The sequence below is a fragment of the Cervus elaphus genome, chromosome 6, assembly GCF_910594005.1.
Source record: "Cervus elaphus chromosome 6, mCerEla1.1, whole genome shotgun sequence".
In the NCBI taxonomy this organism is placed as follows: Eukaryota; Metazoa; Chordata; class Mammalia; order Artiodactyla; family Cervidae; genus Cervus; species Cervus elaphus.
In genome coordinates this window covers 32,303,585-32,319,918 of record NC_057820.1, presented here as the reverse complement: position 1 = coordinate 32,319,918, position 16,334 = coordinate 32,303,585, and the positions used below count along the sequence as shown (strand labels likewise).

Sequence of the window (16,334 nt, the reverse complement as noted above, 5' to 3'; positions counted from 1 at the left end):
GAGGATGGAAAGGGGAGCTGCAGAGAAGATTAAAAATGGGCAGGAAACAATTAAAAGATGAAAGAAAATGAGAGAAGGAACATAGAAAATTGATAGAGCCACTATGGAAGACAATATGGAAATTCCTTAAAAAACTAGGAATAAAACCACCATATGACACAGCAATCCCACTCCTAGGCATATACCCTGAGGAAACCAAAATTGAAAAAGACACATGTATCCCATTGTTCATTGCAACACTATTTGCAGGAGCTAGAACATGGAAGCAACCTAGATGTCTATTGATAGATGAATGGATAAAGAAGTTGGGGTCATATAAACAATGGAATATTACTTAGCCATAAAAAGGAATGCATTTGAGTCAGTTCTGATGAGGTGGATGAACCTAGTACCTATTATACAGAGTGAAGTGAGTAAGAAAGAGAAAGATAAATATTATATTCTAATGCATATATACAGAATCTAGAAAAATGTCACTGAAGAATTTATTTGCAGGGCAGCAGTGGAGAAACAGACATAGAGAACAGACTTATGGACATGGGGAGAGGAGAGGAGAGGGTGAGAGGTATGGAAAAAGTAACGTGGAAACTTACATTTCCATATGTAAAATACATAGCCAACGGATATTTGCTGTATGGCTCAGGAAACTCAGACAGGGGCTCTGTATCAACCTAGGTTGGTGGAGGGGTGGAATGGAGAGGGAGGGAGGTTCAAAAGGGAGGGGATATATGTATACCTAAGGCTGATTCACGTTGAGGTTTGACAGAAAACAAAATTCTATAAAGCAATTATCCTTCAATTAAAAAATAAATAAATAAATATAGGCCCTCCTAGTGGACTGAAGTTATGGGTTAAAACTTCAAAGAGCGCCATTTAGGTCTGTGGAACTGCTGTGCCATTGTAATTGAATATTTTTCACTCAAGATCAAAGATCTCACACATCAGAAGGTAGAGAACTGGAGAAAATAATTAGCAATATAGTTAAAAGAATATTTGACTAGGAAACCAGATTCCAGTTTTAGAATTAGTCACTTAATAACCTGTGCTTCCCTAGTGGCTCAGATGGTAAAAATCCACCTGCAATGAGGGAGACCTGGGTTTGATTCCTGGTTTGGGAAGTTCCCCTGGAGGAGGGCATTGGCAACCCACTCCAGTATTCTTGCCTGGAGAATCCCATGGACGCAGGAGCCTGGTGGGCTACAGTCTAGGGGATCTCAAAGAGTTGGACATGACTGAGCAGCTGAGCACACACACCACCCTGTTTTTTACCTATCCCTCTCTATGCCTCTGCTTCCATCTCTGCCAAAAGAAAGTTTGTGCTACATAATCTCTGATGTCTTTTTCTGTTCCAGAATAATTATACTTCCATGATTTTAATCATGTAATCTATGACAAACCTAACATGACTTGTAGTAGGGTCTCACAAAGTTCTGATCATCAATATATATATATAGAGAGAGAGATCCCCAGTGTGGTTATGGCATCCCACTCCAGTACTCTCGCCTGGAAAATCCCATGGACGGAGGAGCCTGGTAGGCTGCAGTCCATGGGGTCGCAAAGAGTAGGACACGACCTAGCGGCTTCATTTTCACTTTTCGCTTTCATGCATTGGAGAAGGAAATGCAACCCACTCCAGTGTTCTTGCCTGGAGAATCCCAGGGATGGGGGAGCCTGGTGGGCTGCCGTCTATGGTGTATCACAGAGTTGGACATGACTGAAGCGACTTAGCAGCAGCAACGGCAGCAGCAGTGTGGTTATGGACGTGATTGTGTTAACTTGCTGGGACCAGGAGATAGACATTAAAACAAACAAAAAATACCACCTGGAACAGTAGTGCTAAACATTTTAAAGCTTCTGATATGCAATCATCAAATGTATAATCACTGTGCTAAATATGTGATGGACTAAGTCCCTAAATAAGACAATAACAGATGACATTTTATGAGATTATATATTTTTAAAATCTAGCTTCAAGGCTATTAAATTAACACCCTATCATAACAAAGTTATGTTCTGATTGACTTCACCCTTGCAAAGAATTAAACGAAAGGTACTTAGATATTTTATTCTCCTGAAACCTACATATCCTTAAAAATTATTGAGAACACTAAACAACTATGGTTTATATAGGCTATCAATATTTACTGTATTAGAATTAAAACAAATAAATTCCAAACATTTATTAATTTAAAATTGAAGATAGTCAGCCATTTAAAAATAACATCATTATTTTTCAAACTATTTTAAAAATTGTGACTCTCATTTATAACTCATTTCATTGCAATGGGTTGTTTTGGTTAAAGTATTTTAGGCAAATTCTGTCCCCACAGAGATGTAGTTGAAAAGAAAGAATATCTTGGTGGCCTTTTCAAATTATTATGGGTATTCTTTAATTCTACACAAAATCTTGAAAAGCAATAGATTCTTAGAGGCTAGTTGTTGCAATATGAAGCCATATCAATGAAACTGTTGCATTTAATTATGCTAAAATCTCTCAATCTATGTCACTTTGTGAGGGAATCTTTTGATGTGCCTGATTTTGTAAAATATTATGCATTAGCTATTTATGAAGTATAGGTTTACTTAGTTCACACAGTCATACAGATCTCCCAAATGCTGACATATTTCATTATGCAATATCACCACCAACCTCATTATAAAACTCTCCATTTGTAAGGATTAGGTACATTTTACAAAATTCTCATCTTCACTTCAGAGTTTAAATTTTATCACAAACAACACATTACTAGCTATTTTTCCTGAAGTGATCGACTCACTTTATTAGTTTTCAATAAACTGTCTATAAAAGAACTAAGTCTAAATTACCATGGTATTGTCTGTCAGTTTCAAGTAAAAATAAAAATGGCACTATGTGATAAACAGCAGCTACTTCAGCTTTTGACTCAAATGTCCAAGAACTTTCCTCAAGACAACCACCATCCTTCAGTATGCAGCAGAGGTGTTTATGCATGTTTTCATTTTGTTGCCTAGCACATTAAAGAAAATATGTACTCAGTGGGCAAGATTTAATAAAATTAACTTTTATTGCTTCATCAAGAACATTCTTAAATGAAACAAAAATTTTTTTTTTTAGAGCTCTATAAAAGGAAAAAGATTAACACTAAGGTACTAGCAATTTTAAACATCACTGCTTTGATTTTATCGGTACCAGTGTCAGCACAGAGCAACCACAAATGATACTTTAGTTTTTATGTCGCCAGCCCATGAAAGACTCAAGGATATCTGAGAGTCGATGGTACCCACTTTAAGAAACACTGAATTAGACTTTTCAAGCCAAACAAATACCATTTTAAACCTTCCAAAAGTATCTTTTAATTGACTAAAAATCTACTTCTAAGCAGCACATTGAAAATGCCTTATCATTCATTTAAGGTTCAAGTAGAGAAAATAAAATTTGAACAAGGGAGATAGAAAATGTAAACATAGACGTACATTTAGGGAAGATCATGCCATAGGAAACTATAACACTGTATAAGGAAGAAAATAGATTTTAAAATATGTGTTAATCTCATAAATATTGCTTTCCATACCTTGTAATTTATGATCTCGAAGTGGTTCTGACATTAGATTGCATCTTCTCCTTTGCCTGGCAGCTGTTGTAAATGGCCCTAGAATGAAACTCTTGAAACTTTCCTCTGAAATCTGAAATATATGAAAGACAATACCATCTTCTTCTTGACCAGGACTTGGGTCTTTAAACCTGAGTCAGGCATGCACCATGATTTCAAAATGATAATCTGAAGTCAGTCACATGCCATCTTTCTTTAGCCAATCATAGGGTGATGTTAAAAACAACAACAGGTCAACTGAGGCATTTTCTAACACACCTATAATCACTACTGTCATTATTCCTGGCTCTCTTCCAGGGAACTCTGAGGACAGCACAGATCCCATCTGGTCCTACAGCTCCCAACATGTAGCAAGAAAACATCATGCTTACTCTCTTCTCTACAAGGATGATGCAGCTTGCCCAAAGTCTCATAGTAAATTTAGAAGTGAAAATGTTGATGAAAGAACTTGGGTATAGAATCCTTACTTCAAGAAATAACTTTTTTACTCATATTGCTTTATGCTCTTGAAGAAATTGAATGGAAAATATAATCTACAGTAATAATTTTAGAGTATCCTTTGCTAGTACATTAAATTTCTGCTGATGAAACACTGCAGCATGAAACTAATATTTATTCAGTCCCTGCTACTGCAAGATACACTTTTAGTCACTAAACAATTGAAGGATTCAGCAGATATTATCATGACATCAATTATTCACAGTACTTTTAGTGTCTGATAAAAACATCTAATTCAAAAGGTTATTGAGTTAATACCCCAAGGAAATAGTTTTGCAGCTACATTTTGGCTTTAAATTATTGCTAATTAACAAAGGAGATATGTTTAAACTACAATATACTACATTACTATATACTACGTTAGTGCACCCTTGCCAGTAGATTGTATCTAATACTTGAAACACAAGTCAACAAAGAGTTATATGAGGGTGGTGATGGAGTCCAACTTTTTCAGCCCCATGGACACTAGCCCTCCAGGCTCCTCTGTCCTAGGGATTTCCCAGGCAAGAATACTGGAGTGGGTTGCCACTTCCTTCTCCAGGGGATCCTCCCAACCCAGGGATTGAACCTGTGTCTCCTACATTGCAGGCAGGCTCCTACACTGCAAGTGGATTCTTCATTACTGAGCCACCAGGGAAGCCTAAAAGGACTCCTTAACAAATGTTCATTCTTCAAAATTTTTGCTGAATCCTCTACCTCTTCTCAGCTACTAAATTTTGCAAGTTTTCAGGGCTCAGCCTTCAGATATTTTCTCTATCACACTTGCCTGACTCATCTAATTCCTTTGTTTCAAATGCACTCTTTATGTCCAGGAGTCCTAAACTTCCATTTTCAGTCGTTATCTCCTCTCTGAACTCCATACTTGCATATCTAAATCTCCACTCAACATACTCACTTGTATTTTACATAAGCATCTTATGCTTAATATGTACCAAATTTAACAATTAATTCTCCCTAGCCCTATAACTGCTTCTTTCAGCACTTTCAAATCGCAGCAAACTGCACCATTCTTCACCCAGCTGGTCATGACAAAAACCTTAAAGTCATGCTAGACTCTTCTCCACATCCAATCCATTAGAAAATCCTAGCATTTCTACCTTCAAAATGTATATTCGAATCTGACCACTAGTCATCATCTTTACTAGTACCACCATAATCCATGATCTAATGACTAGTCATCTGAATTACTGCATTGCCTCCTAACTGGCATCGCTGCTTCCATAATTAGTCTTGCTCAGTCTATTCTGTATACAATGATCAGAGTAACATTATTGAAATATCAATCAAGTTATGTTGCTGTCTTGAATGAAACCCTCAAATTCCTTTTTGGCACAGTCAGAACAAAATTAAGTCTTATCTTAGCAGGCAAGATCATGTATAGTCTTGCTCTTCCTGTTCTCCGGCATTTCCAGCGTCATCTTCACTCAGTTCCAGACATGTTGCCTTTAGTCTTTGTAATTTCTATTTGCTCTCTCATTGAAACTCTTGCTGCAAATACTTCCAAGTCTTGCTCTTACACTTCTTTTACATCTCTGCTCTGATGTTACCTTATCAAAGAAACTTCTCTGACCATGTTGTCTAAACTAGTTACCTCATCACTTTCTATCCACAACCTCTGCTTACTTCTTTTTCTTAGCATTTATAGCTTGTTATCTCTACTCTCTTTTTGTATATACTATACATATATATATTATATTCATGTATATATATATATTAATTTATCAATTTGTTAATAGAATGAAAATATGGGTTGTCTCTTGAGTAATAGATTAATCAATTATTCATTCATATGGACTTGTACATAAACACTATTTATAATAAATAATTTTTGAGTCATTTGCTCTAGCTTTACCTAGTAGCCAATGCTTAAACAATTCTTTGATAATAAAGCACTGGAACTTACTGCTGGAACTATATATACTATATAATATTTTGTCAATTGAAAAAACTACACATATATATATAGCTCTAATATAGAACCAAAAACCAACTAAGTGAAAACAAGTAATGACTATTTATTCAGAGCATGCTATATACAGCCAGGGAGTCAGCCACCATCATTTGTGTTTGGCAAAGACTCAAAGGTAGGCACAGTGGGTGAAGCTTTATAGTATTAAAAAAGAAGGTTTCAAATATACCCTGACTGGGGGCCGCTAGCATAGGAAAACTCTAAGAAAGTTAATTAGAAATGAAGCATTGTATTTGATTGGATAAAGCATGCATATTTAACTTTCTCTGGTTGGTCCTAAGTTGGAAGTGGGGGAAAATATTAGGAAAGTTATCAGTTATTAATCAAGATCAAGTCATTTGTGGCTGATTGCATGTTGTTTGGCCTTCTGGACTGGTTGTTGCAGATAGTAGTTTGACTTTGTGGGCTGGTTGTCAAAGGCAAATGATAAGGGTTGCATCTTTATATATGATCTGGACATTGCCTATTTGTATTTTGAACCTCTAACTAGGTGACTTTTAATAAGCCAAATATAATTTACTATACACTTTAAAAATATTTTATAATAATAATATTTTAACATTATCTCATTTAGTATTTTTTTTGTACTCAAAAAGGGAATACCTGGAGGTATCTCCAGGTATTGCTATTAATAAATATCTACAAGTAACAGACTCTCCATCTGAATCCACCCATTCTGCCCTCTTCCCCTTTCTGTTGATCTTGGATCAATTGCTCTTATCTGAGGCTCTTGTTCTTGGGTCTTAACACTGATCTCCACTAATATATCAAAAGATGTCACTATACAAATTAATGACCTTGCTCTCTTGCAAGCAATTTTTCTACTTTGTACTGGATTGTTGTTTTTATCATACAACCATGTTGGATAAGCCTATTTTTAAGAAAAAAAGAAAATCCTTGAAAGACCCCCTACCCCGGTTAAGACACTGCCTCATTTTTTTTACTTTGCTTTAGAGCAAAATTTCTATAAAGAATTGTTACTTTCTAGTAAATTAAAAATACCCCCAAAAAGGAACAAAAGTGACCGATAAACATGGGAAAATTTGTAATCTCAGTAGAGATCAGGGAACTCTAGATTTAGAGATGTATCATGGGCATCCATTAAATGAGCATTTAAAAATCTCTTTAATATCATATCTCAGCACAGATATGGAGAGAAGGTCCTCTCATATGCTGCTGGGGGAAGTACAAATTCTTTCCTCAAGTCTTTCTAAATGTTAACACGATGTTTATTTAAAAATCTATCAAGCAAGTGCTTTTCCCTTCCTTCCTTACTTCTTTGCTTTCCTCTTTCCTTCCTTGGTTGTTTTCTCCATTTTTCCTTTAATAATTCAGTCCCAAATCACTTAAATGGGTCTGGGGGAGGTAGGTGTCTATGGTGGTGGTGGTTTAGTTGCTAAGTGGTATCGGACTCTTGAGACCCCTTGGACAGTAGCCCACCAGCCTTCTCTAACCATAGGATTTCCCAAGCAAGAATAATGGAGTGGGTAGTAATTCCCTTCTCCAGGGGATGTTTCCAACCCAGGGGTCAAATCTGCCTCTCCTGCATCGCAGGCAGTCTCCCAAATTGCAGGTGGATTATTTACTGCTGAGTCACCAGGGAAGCCTGTAGGTGTCTATATGTGGAGGTTACAAAAAGCTCACCTAGGCTGAGGGCATCCATACAGGGAAGTGCCAGTGGCAGCAGGCTGGCTTAACTCTGGAGTTGTGCAGAGTATGTTCACATAGGAGCTCAGAAGTGGGAAGTGGTAGATAGAAGTAGCAGAATGGGCAGGAGTCAGGTAATTGATTACTCAGTAATAGCTTGACTGACTTTATTTTTCTGGGCTCCAAGATCACTGCAGATGGTGATTGCAGCCATGAAATTAAAAGATGCTTACTCTTTGGAAAGAAAGTTATAACCAAACTAGACAGCATATTGAAAAGCAGAGACATTACTTTGTCAACAAAGGTCCGTCTAGTCAAGGCTATGGTTTTTCCAGTGGTCATGTATGGATGTGAGAGTTGGACTATAAAGAAAGCTGAGCACTGAAGAATTGATGCTTTTGATCTGTGGTGTTGGAGAAGACTCTTGAGAGTCCCTTGGACTGCAAGGAGATCCAACCGGTCCATCCTAAAGATCAGTCCTGTGTGTTCACTGGAAGGACTGATGCTGAAGTTGAAACTCCAATGCTTTGGCCTCCTGATGCGAAGAGCTGACTCATTTGAAAAGACCCCGATGCTGGGAGGGATTGGGGGCAGGAGGAGAATGGGACAACAGAGGATGAGATGGTTGGATGGCATCACCGACTCAATGGACATGGGTTTAGGTGAACTCCGGGAGTTGGTGATGGACAGGGAGGCCTGAAGTGCTGCGGTTCGTGGGGTCGCAAAGAGTCAGACACGACTGAGTGACTGAACTGAACTGAAACAAATAAATATACCAAGGACTAAAGGAGGAGCTAGGTTTTTCACAGAATGAGAAAGAAGTTACAATATTAAAAGAAAGAAAGCTTGAGTGAACCTTGTAACTTTGGGTTGAAATTGGAGATATTGTGATGAATTTAGTTTTCACTACAATGATAAAGAAATATAGATGTAAATATGTACATACACTTACCTAAGTAGTTACTGATAAACATATCTTCTTTAGCTCTGTCCACTAGGAGAGCTTGGTAGAAACAATAACCCAATAGCAATGGTCACATCTAGCAATCAGATCTTAGTTTCTAAATATCATTCTCCATTATGGTAACCAGAGATTTTAGAGAAACAACTGGATCACAAAAAGCACAGGATGAGCTTGGAACATTTTGTCCTGATAGAAATTATGGAAGTACTCAATTATCGGAACTTGCCAAAAAGACACTAAAGCCAGAGTAAAGGGGACCCCACTGTTCAATCTATGATAATTGTTGCATCCAAATAAATGATATAGTAACAGATTATAATTCATTAAGTAAAATAGGAAGCTACAAAGCAACACTTATAAATAACTGAATGTTACATTCATGTTTCTTTATTAGAAATAGTTTTGACTTACAGTGGGATATCCACAATGAATGTGAAATGAATGATGGGATTATATAAAAATCATCTCTTGGCAATCAAGTTAGTAATGACTGATTCAGGCAGAAAAAAATTGGATGAGAAATCCAGTAAGTGAAAGTTGATGAAGAATAGAATATTTGCATAGACTTGGCATATTACCCACAAATTACCTACGATTTTAAAAAATTATCACAGTGAAAAAGCCTGAAAGACATCTTCTTAGTTAATTGATGAAAATTAATGAGACCAGAAATGGGGCAAATCAAAATTGTGGTCCATTTGACAGGGTATAACAAATACACGACAACATCATTTCCATGACATTTCTGCCAAAGAGGTAAAAACTCACCTGAAGAGAGTTTGTAGAAAAGATACAAACCAAAGTTAGAGAAAGTGATGGAATTTCAGCTGAGCTATTTCAAATCCTAAAAGATGATGCTGTTAAAGTGCTGCACTCAATATGCCAGCAAATTTGGAAAACTCAGCAGTGGTCACAGGACTGGAAAAGGTCAGTTTTAATTCCAATCCCAAAGAAAGGCATTGTCAAAGAATGTTCAAACTACTGCACAATTGCACTCATCTCAATGCTAGCAAAGTAATGCTCAGATTGCTCCAAGTGAGGCTTCAACAGTACATGAACCAAGAACTTCCAGATGTTTAAGCTGGATTTGGAAAAGGAAGAGGAACCAGAAATCAAATTGCCAACATCCTTTGGATCATCGAAAAAGCAAGAGAGTTCCAGAAAAACATCTACTTCTGCTTCACTGACTATGTTAAAGCCTTTGACTAAGTGGATCACAACAAACTATGGAAAATTCTTCAAGAGGTGGGAATACCAGACCACCTTACCTGCCTGCTGAGAAATCTGCATGCAGGTCAAGAAGCAACCGTTAGAACCAGACATAGAACAATGAACTGGTTCCAAATTGGGAAAGGAGTACAGCAAGGTTGTAGATTGTCACCCTGCTTATTTAACTTGTATGCAGAGTACATCATGCAAAATTCTGGGCTGGATGAAGCACAAGCTGGAATCAAGATTGCTGGGAGAAACATGAATAACCTCAGAAATGCAGATGACACCACCCTTATGGCAGAAAGCAAAGAGGAACTAAAGAGCCTACCGATGATGGTGAAAGAGAAGAGTGGAAAAAGCTGGCTTAAAACTCAACTTTCAAAACACTAAGATCATAGCATCTGGTCCCATCACTTCCTGGCAAATAGATGGGGAAACAATGGAAACAGTGACAGATTTTATTTTCTTGGGCTCCAAAATCGCTGCAGATGGTGACTGCAGCCATGAAATTAAAAGACACTTGTTTCTTAGAAGAAAGCTATGACCAACATAGACAGCAAATTGAAAAGCAGAGACATTACTTTGCCGACAAAGGTCCATCTAGTCAAAGACATGGTTTTTCCAGTAGTCATGTATGGATGTGAGAGTTGGACTATAAAGAAAGCTGAGCACTGAAGAATTGATGCTTCTGAACTGTGGTATTGGAGAAGACTCTTGAGAGTCCCTTGAACTGCAAGGAGATCAAACCAGTCAATCCTAAGGAAATCAGTCCTGAATATTCACTGGAAGGACTGATGCTGAAGCTGAAGCTTCAAAACTTTGGCCACCTGATGCAAAGAACTGACTCATTAGAAAAGACCCTGGTGCTGGGAAAGATTGAAGGCAGAAGGAGAAGGTGATGACAGGATGAAATGATTGGATGGCATCACTGACTCGATGGACAGGAGTTTGGGTAGGCTCCGAGAGTTGGTGATGGACAGGGAGGCCTGGAGTGCTGCAGTTCATGGGGTCACAAAGAGACAGACACAACTCAGCAACTGAACTGAGTTGATAGTCTTCAAAAATATTAGAGTAACGAAAATCAAAGAAAGACTTAAGAACTCTTTTAGATTGAATGGATCTAAACCACAAAATGTAGTGTGTGATTCTGGGTGCCTTGGCTATAATGAATATGGTTGGGATAATTAATGACACTTGAAGAGAGTATTTGGATTGGGATGTAGTAATGTATTTATGTTAGCTTCCTGATTTTGATGATTTTGCTAAGTCACTTTGGTCATGTCCAACTCTTTGAGACAGTATGAACCACAGCCTGCCTGGCCCCTCTGTCAGATTCTCCAGGCATGAATACTGGAGTGGGTTACTCCAGTAGGTTACTCCTTCGGGCTACTCCAAAGGATCTTCCCTACCCAGGAACTGAACCCACGTCTCCTACATCTCCTGCATTGCTAGGTGAGTTCTTTACCACTAAGACCGCCTGGGAAGATTTTACTGTACTAGAACAATGCCCTTGTTTATAGGAAATATACACTGTAGCACCTATGTTGGAGTGATTAGACATGATGATTGCATGTTACAAATGGCACAGAGAACATAAATTTCTTGTAATATTTTTGCAAGTTTCTGTAATTTTGAAATGATTTTTTTTTAAATAGAAAGGAAAAAGAAAATCCTAATGAAGATTACACCAGAAATAAAACCACAGCCTTCACATTATTTTCTGTAACAGAAAAGAAGGAAAGATAATCATCTAAAGTTCAGGGAAAGAAATTCACTTGACTGAGTTTGTTAAAATCGTATCATTTTAAGTTAACTTTAAACAGCAGTTGGTACAATTTTGTGTCTACTAAATTCAATATTCTTGGATAATTCTGGTTATTCCCATACCAACAGATAAATATCTATTCCATATTTTAGTTATATAACTATATTAAATTCCTAGAACTTGTACCTGCAAGTTTGAAAATCTTGTTTCATTTTTGCTTACGTTCTTAAATCTTGAATTTTCCATATTTTAGTGACTTCGATTTTATAGCCTATAAAATAGATTCTAAAATGTTTGATAATTTGTCTAAATCAGATTAATTTAGGCTTTTCTAAGTATATAAATATCTTGTTTAAGAAATAGTTTTTTTGTAAAAATGGCTGTCTCAAGACTTTTGAGTTAATGAAGAAAATGATTGACAATCAAGTGATATTATTATTATCATTATTTTATATTCATGTAAAATCAAAATAAATTAGAAGTCAGGAATTGGTCAAATGTTTGCTGTTTCCTCTTTATTAATTCATATTTTCAATGCTTGCTTTGTTAGATCTGATCTTTTCTGCTGTTTGCTATTTCTGCATTCATGATTAAATGATTTGATTGAATTTCTAACTGAGAAAAAGTGAAAGTCTCTCAGTCTTGTTTGACTCTTTGCAACCCAATGGACTATACAGTCCAAGGAATTCTCAAGGCCAGAACACTGGAGTGGGTAGCTTTTCTCTTCTCCAGGGTATATTCCCAATCAAGGGATCAAACTTAGATTTCCTGCATTGCAGTTAGATTTTTCACCAGCTGAACCACCAGGGAAGCCCAAGAATACTTGGCCCAAGATAGGCCAAGTGGGTAGCCTATCCCTTCTCTAGCAGATCTTCCTGACCCAGGAATCGGACTGGGATCTCCTGAATTACAAGTGGATTCTTTACCAGCTGAGCTACCAAGGAAGTCCTCTCCTGGAGAGATGATACTTGTGAAATGTTAAGTTTATGTGGATCTGTTTATCATTGCCCTTGATTTCTTTTAATATGTTGCATGGTCTCCATCACTGGGGGATATGTTATAAATATGATTGAACAGAGATGGCAGGTGGGAGGAGAGACTCAGCTCTAGGTAATTTCTCCATTCTTCATTTTTCTATTTTAGGAGATGTATTGAGATCAACATTTACTCACTACACTCAGATATGCAAAGAAATATGGTCACCTTTCTTTTTCTGCCAAAGATGCCATCTTTCCCCTGGCACTTGTTTACCCTGGGCAGTGTGCAGCAGGACTGAGATATCTATGTTTCACATTTAAATTCTTTCAACTTTTTACTCCCTAACTGGAATAGATTGGTTTCTTGAATTCAAAATTACACTTTCTATTAGGTTGGTTTAAAGGTTGTTCTTCAGGTAAATGTCCATTTTTACTATATTTTTCTCTTGGTTTCTTACTCCTCCTCTGGTCCTCTCCAAGTATATTGATATATGAATAAATAGTGCTTGTGACTAAGGTAGCTGAGCAGTGGAGACCTCTGATTCCTGGGGTGTTCTCTTGATCCTTGCTCCTTTCTGATCTGGTCCATAGTTGATACTGAGGCTTCCTTGCCCAGCTCATCTTCGGGATCGCATGACCGCATCCAGCAATGTAGTCTGATCCTGGCCAACTAGTCTCCAACTCCTTTCCTTCTGTGACCAGTTCGGGTCCAGGTCTCTGCACCTCCACACGTCATCACTGAAGTACATGGAAATAGCCTTTTTCCTTGTATGTAGAGTAGGCCTTGAAGAATAAGCCTCAGGTTTATCTATATACTTAAACATTTCTCTCTCATATGTGAAACATCTCTCCTTTATCAAACTCAGTAAGACCACATACAGGGCTTCTCCTAGAACTTCATAGCTTTCCCTAGCTATCACACAGTTCCAGCATTTCTGGACTTACCCATTTCTATTTTTACTTGCTTCTCCACTCATCTTGGAGTTCTACCTCAGGAGGAAACAGGAGAACATGTGTATCTAACCACTCTTCCCAGCGCTGTTTCTCCGCACACATCCCCTACCCTCACCCCCACACACAATTTACCCAGGTAGAAAGAATGGAGTGACCACTTCCTCCTTTGCACCAGTGTAGACTCACCTTGCTTCATAACTTCCGTTCCTGAGGAAATAATCCTCAAAGTTTGGTTTAAAGAAGAGAGAAATATTCTCTATATGCAGTGGAGGGAATTTAATGATCTTATCCAGAACTGGATCTAAAAGTAATTGGAGCTAAAACATTTGAAAAATGTTTTTATTCCTTGACAAAGCTTGGCTTTCAAAATTATTGTTTTCTCTCAACTAAAAGCAAACCCCACTTTGGATTTTAAAAAGTGCATCTTTCTCTTACAAAATTTTTATTGTAAAAATACCAACTCCAAAGATAGTTGTTCATGTACAAAAATGTGCCAAAGAAAAAAGTACTGTAACATAATTTATTAAATATTGACTTATTATATGTATTTTATTATCCTTCACATCCCACAATACTGTGCTTTTTATAGTAGCTGAATTGAATCTTCTAGAGATTCTACTTTTCATAAAGTATGGAAACCGCTAAATTTTCTAGCCACTTGTTTTGTTTTCATTGTTTTTGCTGGCCACATTCCATCTAGACCCTCAACTGGACTTTTTTTTTTACCTCCTTGAGTCTAGGTTTCCATGTGTAAGTGTAATTATTTACCCTTTGACACATCATTGTAGTCATAGGGAATTACAATCAAGAAATTTACTGGAAATAGAGTGTTCTTGTATAAAGAGCTTGCTTCTGAAACACTCAGGATTTTTTCTTGAATCATAAAATTTCATTTGCTTTTATGTCTTAAAAGCACTAATGTACATTATTAGATTCATAAAATTATAAGTCTACACTCAAAAATTGTACACATAGACTGTCATTAAATAATTATGGTATGAGACAGCTGTCACAAAATGAATCTATTTAATTTGCACCTTAGGCTACAGCAAATATCTGAATGAGAAAACAAAACAAGACTGACACTTATAATACCTTTGGGTTTTTTTTTCCTAATTGTATTGTACGTAACACTGGAAGATTCTTCTTTTGCAATGAAACTATATATGGCCTATAGCCCTTTGGAATAGTTAAAGGACACATCATTGTTTCCCTCATTTCCTCATAGACCAATTATATTGAACAAATTCAAATCACGAGAACAGTTAAAATTCACAGATGCAATGGTAGCTCCACTTACATAAAAATATATTATCTTAATGGCTTTTAACCTTAAATTTCTAATTAGGAAACTATAGCAATAAAGATAAAATCTATTTATTAAGTTTCTATCATGTGTCATGGGCTTTGTTAAATCATTTCTAATCTATACAAGAGCACTTTGAAGTGTATTACTATCTTATTAGTAAAAGGTGAAGAAATCAATGTTCAGAGAGGCTAATGAACTCCAAGCCACACAGATAGTAAGTGGCAGAATCAAGATTTTAACATATAAATGATTGCTTTTTCCATTGTGCTAAGTCAGCTATTACTTTGAAGAGACATCTTGATAGATGTTGGTCTCATCTGTACTAAAGTTTTCTATAGGCTCCCTTTCCAAAATTTAAGCAAGGGCTGCGAAGAGGTGGTTTTCACACACTGCTAATCTCTCCCACCTGTGCCTCTGCTTCCACAGATGTAAGAACTGTCAAATCCCAGACAGTAATTAGGCTGACTTACAAGTTCTATCTGGTGACTTCCTAATGGAAATGGTTGACTCCTGCCAGATATTTTCTGAAGGACAGTTCTTGAAAATCCAAACGACTCTTTTGTCTAAGAAGAGGGAATACCACGGAAAGATGGGATTGAGGAGAAGAAAGTGAAGAAATCCAAATGGCAAAGATCTGTTGACCAGTTTAAAAGGAAATACCATCAAGACAAATAGTTCGGAGAGTTGGGGTAAGTCACAAATCACAATCTTAATTAACCAATTGTCTGAGCCTTCAGCTGAAGGCTTGAAAAAAAAAAAAAAAGATGAAAATGATAAGTGAAAAAGAAAGCAGCAAAGGAATAGAGAATTCAGCTCAGAGCTTATTAAGCTCTGAAAGAAAAGTTGTTGTTTTGCCTTTTGTTTTTGGTCCGTGTAAAACAACTGATACCAGAGCATATATGCCCAAGGGCTCTGTGATTCAACAAAACATGGGAAAGACCATGACTCACAAGGTAATGAAAAAACACCTCACAGATACAAGGGGACAAGAAAAGCAGGCTCTGTTACTCTGATTCAAACTCCTTTACTTCCTTAATGTGACATTTTCATGCCGTTTCCTTCACTCCCTTAAAAAAATACTATAGATTGCAAGAATGGAGATGGTAGGTCATTATGATGAAGAGAGGAGCAGATGGTGAGGTGGTAGAGAAGACGGGAAATGTTCCTGAGTGTGTGGCTTTGTGTGTGTTTGTGTGTATGATAGAACAAGAACTCAGGGCTGGAAGAGGAGCAAAAATTATATGTTTGAATCCTGAAGCATTTTGTTTTGTTTTTGTGAGTAATAAAGAGCTACCAACTCTGATCAAAAGATTTGAAAAAAAAAAAATCACCCCATTGGTTATATTTAGATCTGGTTAGGAAAAGGTGAAGGGGAATCAGCATTAATCTATCAATGGAGCCTAAGAAGTTAAATTGCCAGATAAAATACAGGGTGCCTGGTTAAATTTG

At 37.0% G+C, this 16,334-nt stretch overlaps 1 protein-coding gene across 1 annotated transcript in view; it reads right to left on the bottom strand.

Annotated features, from left to right (window-relative positions):
- TMPRSS11F (transmembrane serine protease 11F) overlaps window positions 1-3,682 on the bottom strand; it is an 89,459-nt gene extending 85,777 nt beyond the window's left edge. The window contains exon 1 of the mRNA XM_043905857.1: window positions 3,552-3,682. The gene's annotated coding sequence lies outside the window, so the exon portion shown is untranslated. The remainder of the gene's footprint in view (window positions 1-3,551) is intronic.
- Window positions 3,683-16,334: the final 12,652 nt, after the last annotated feature.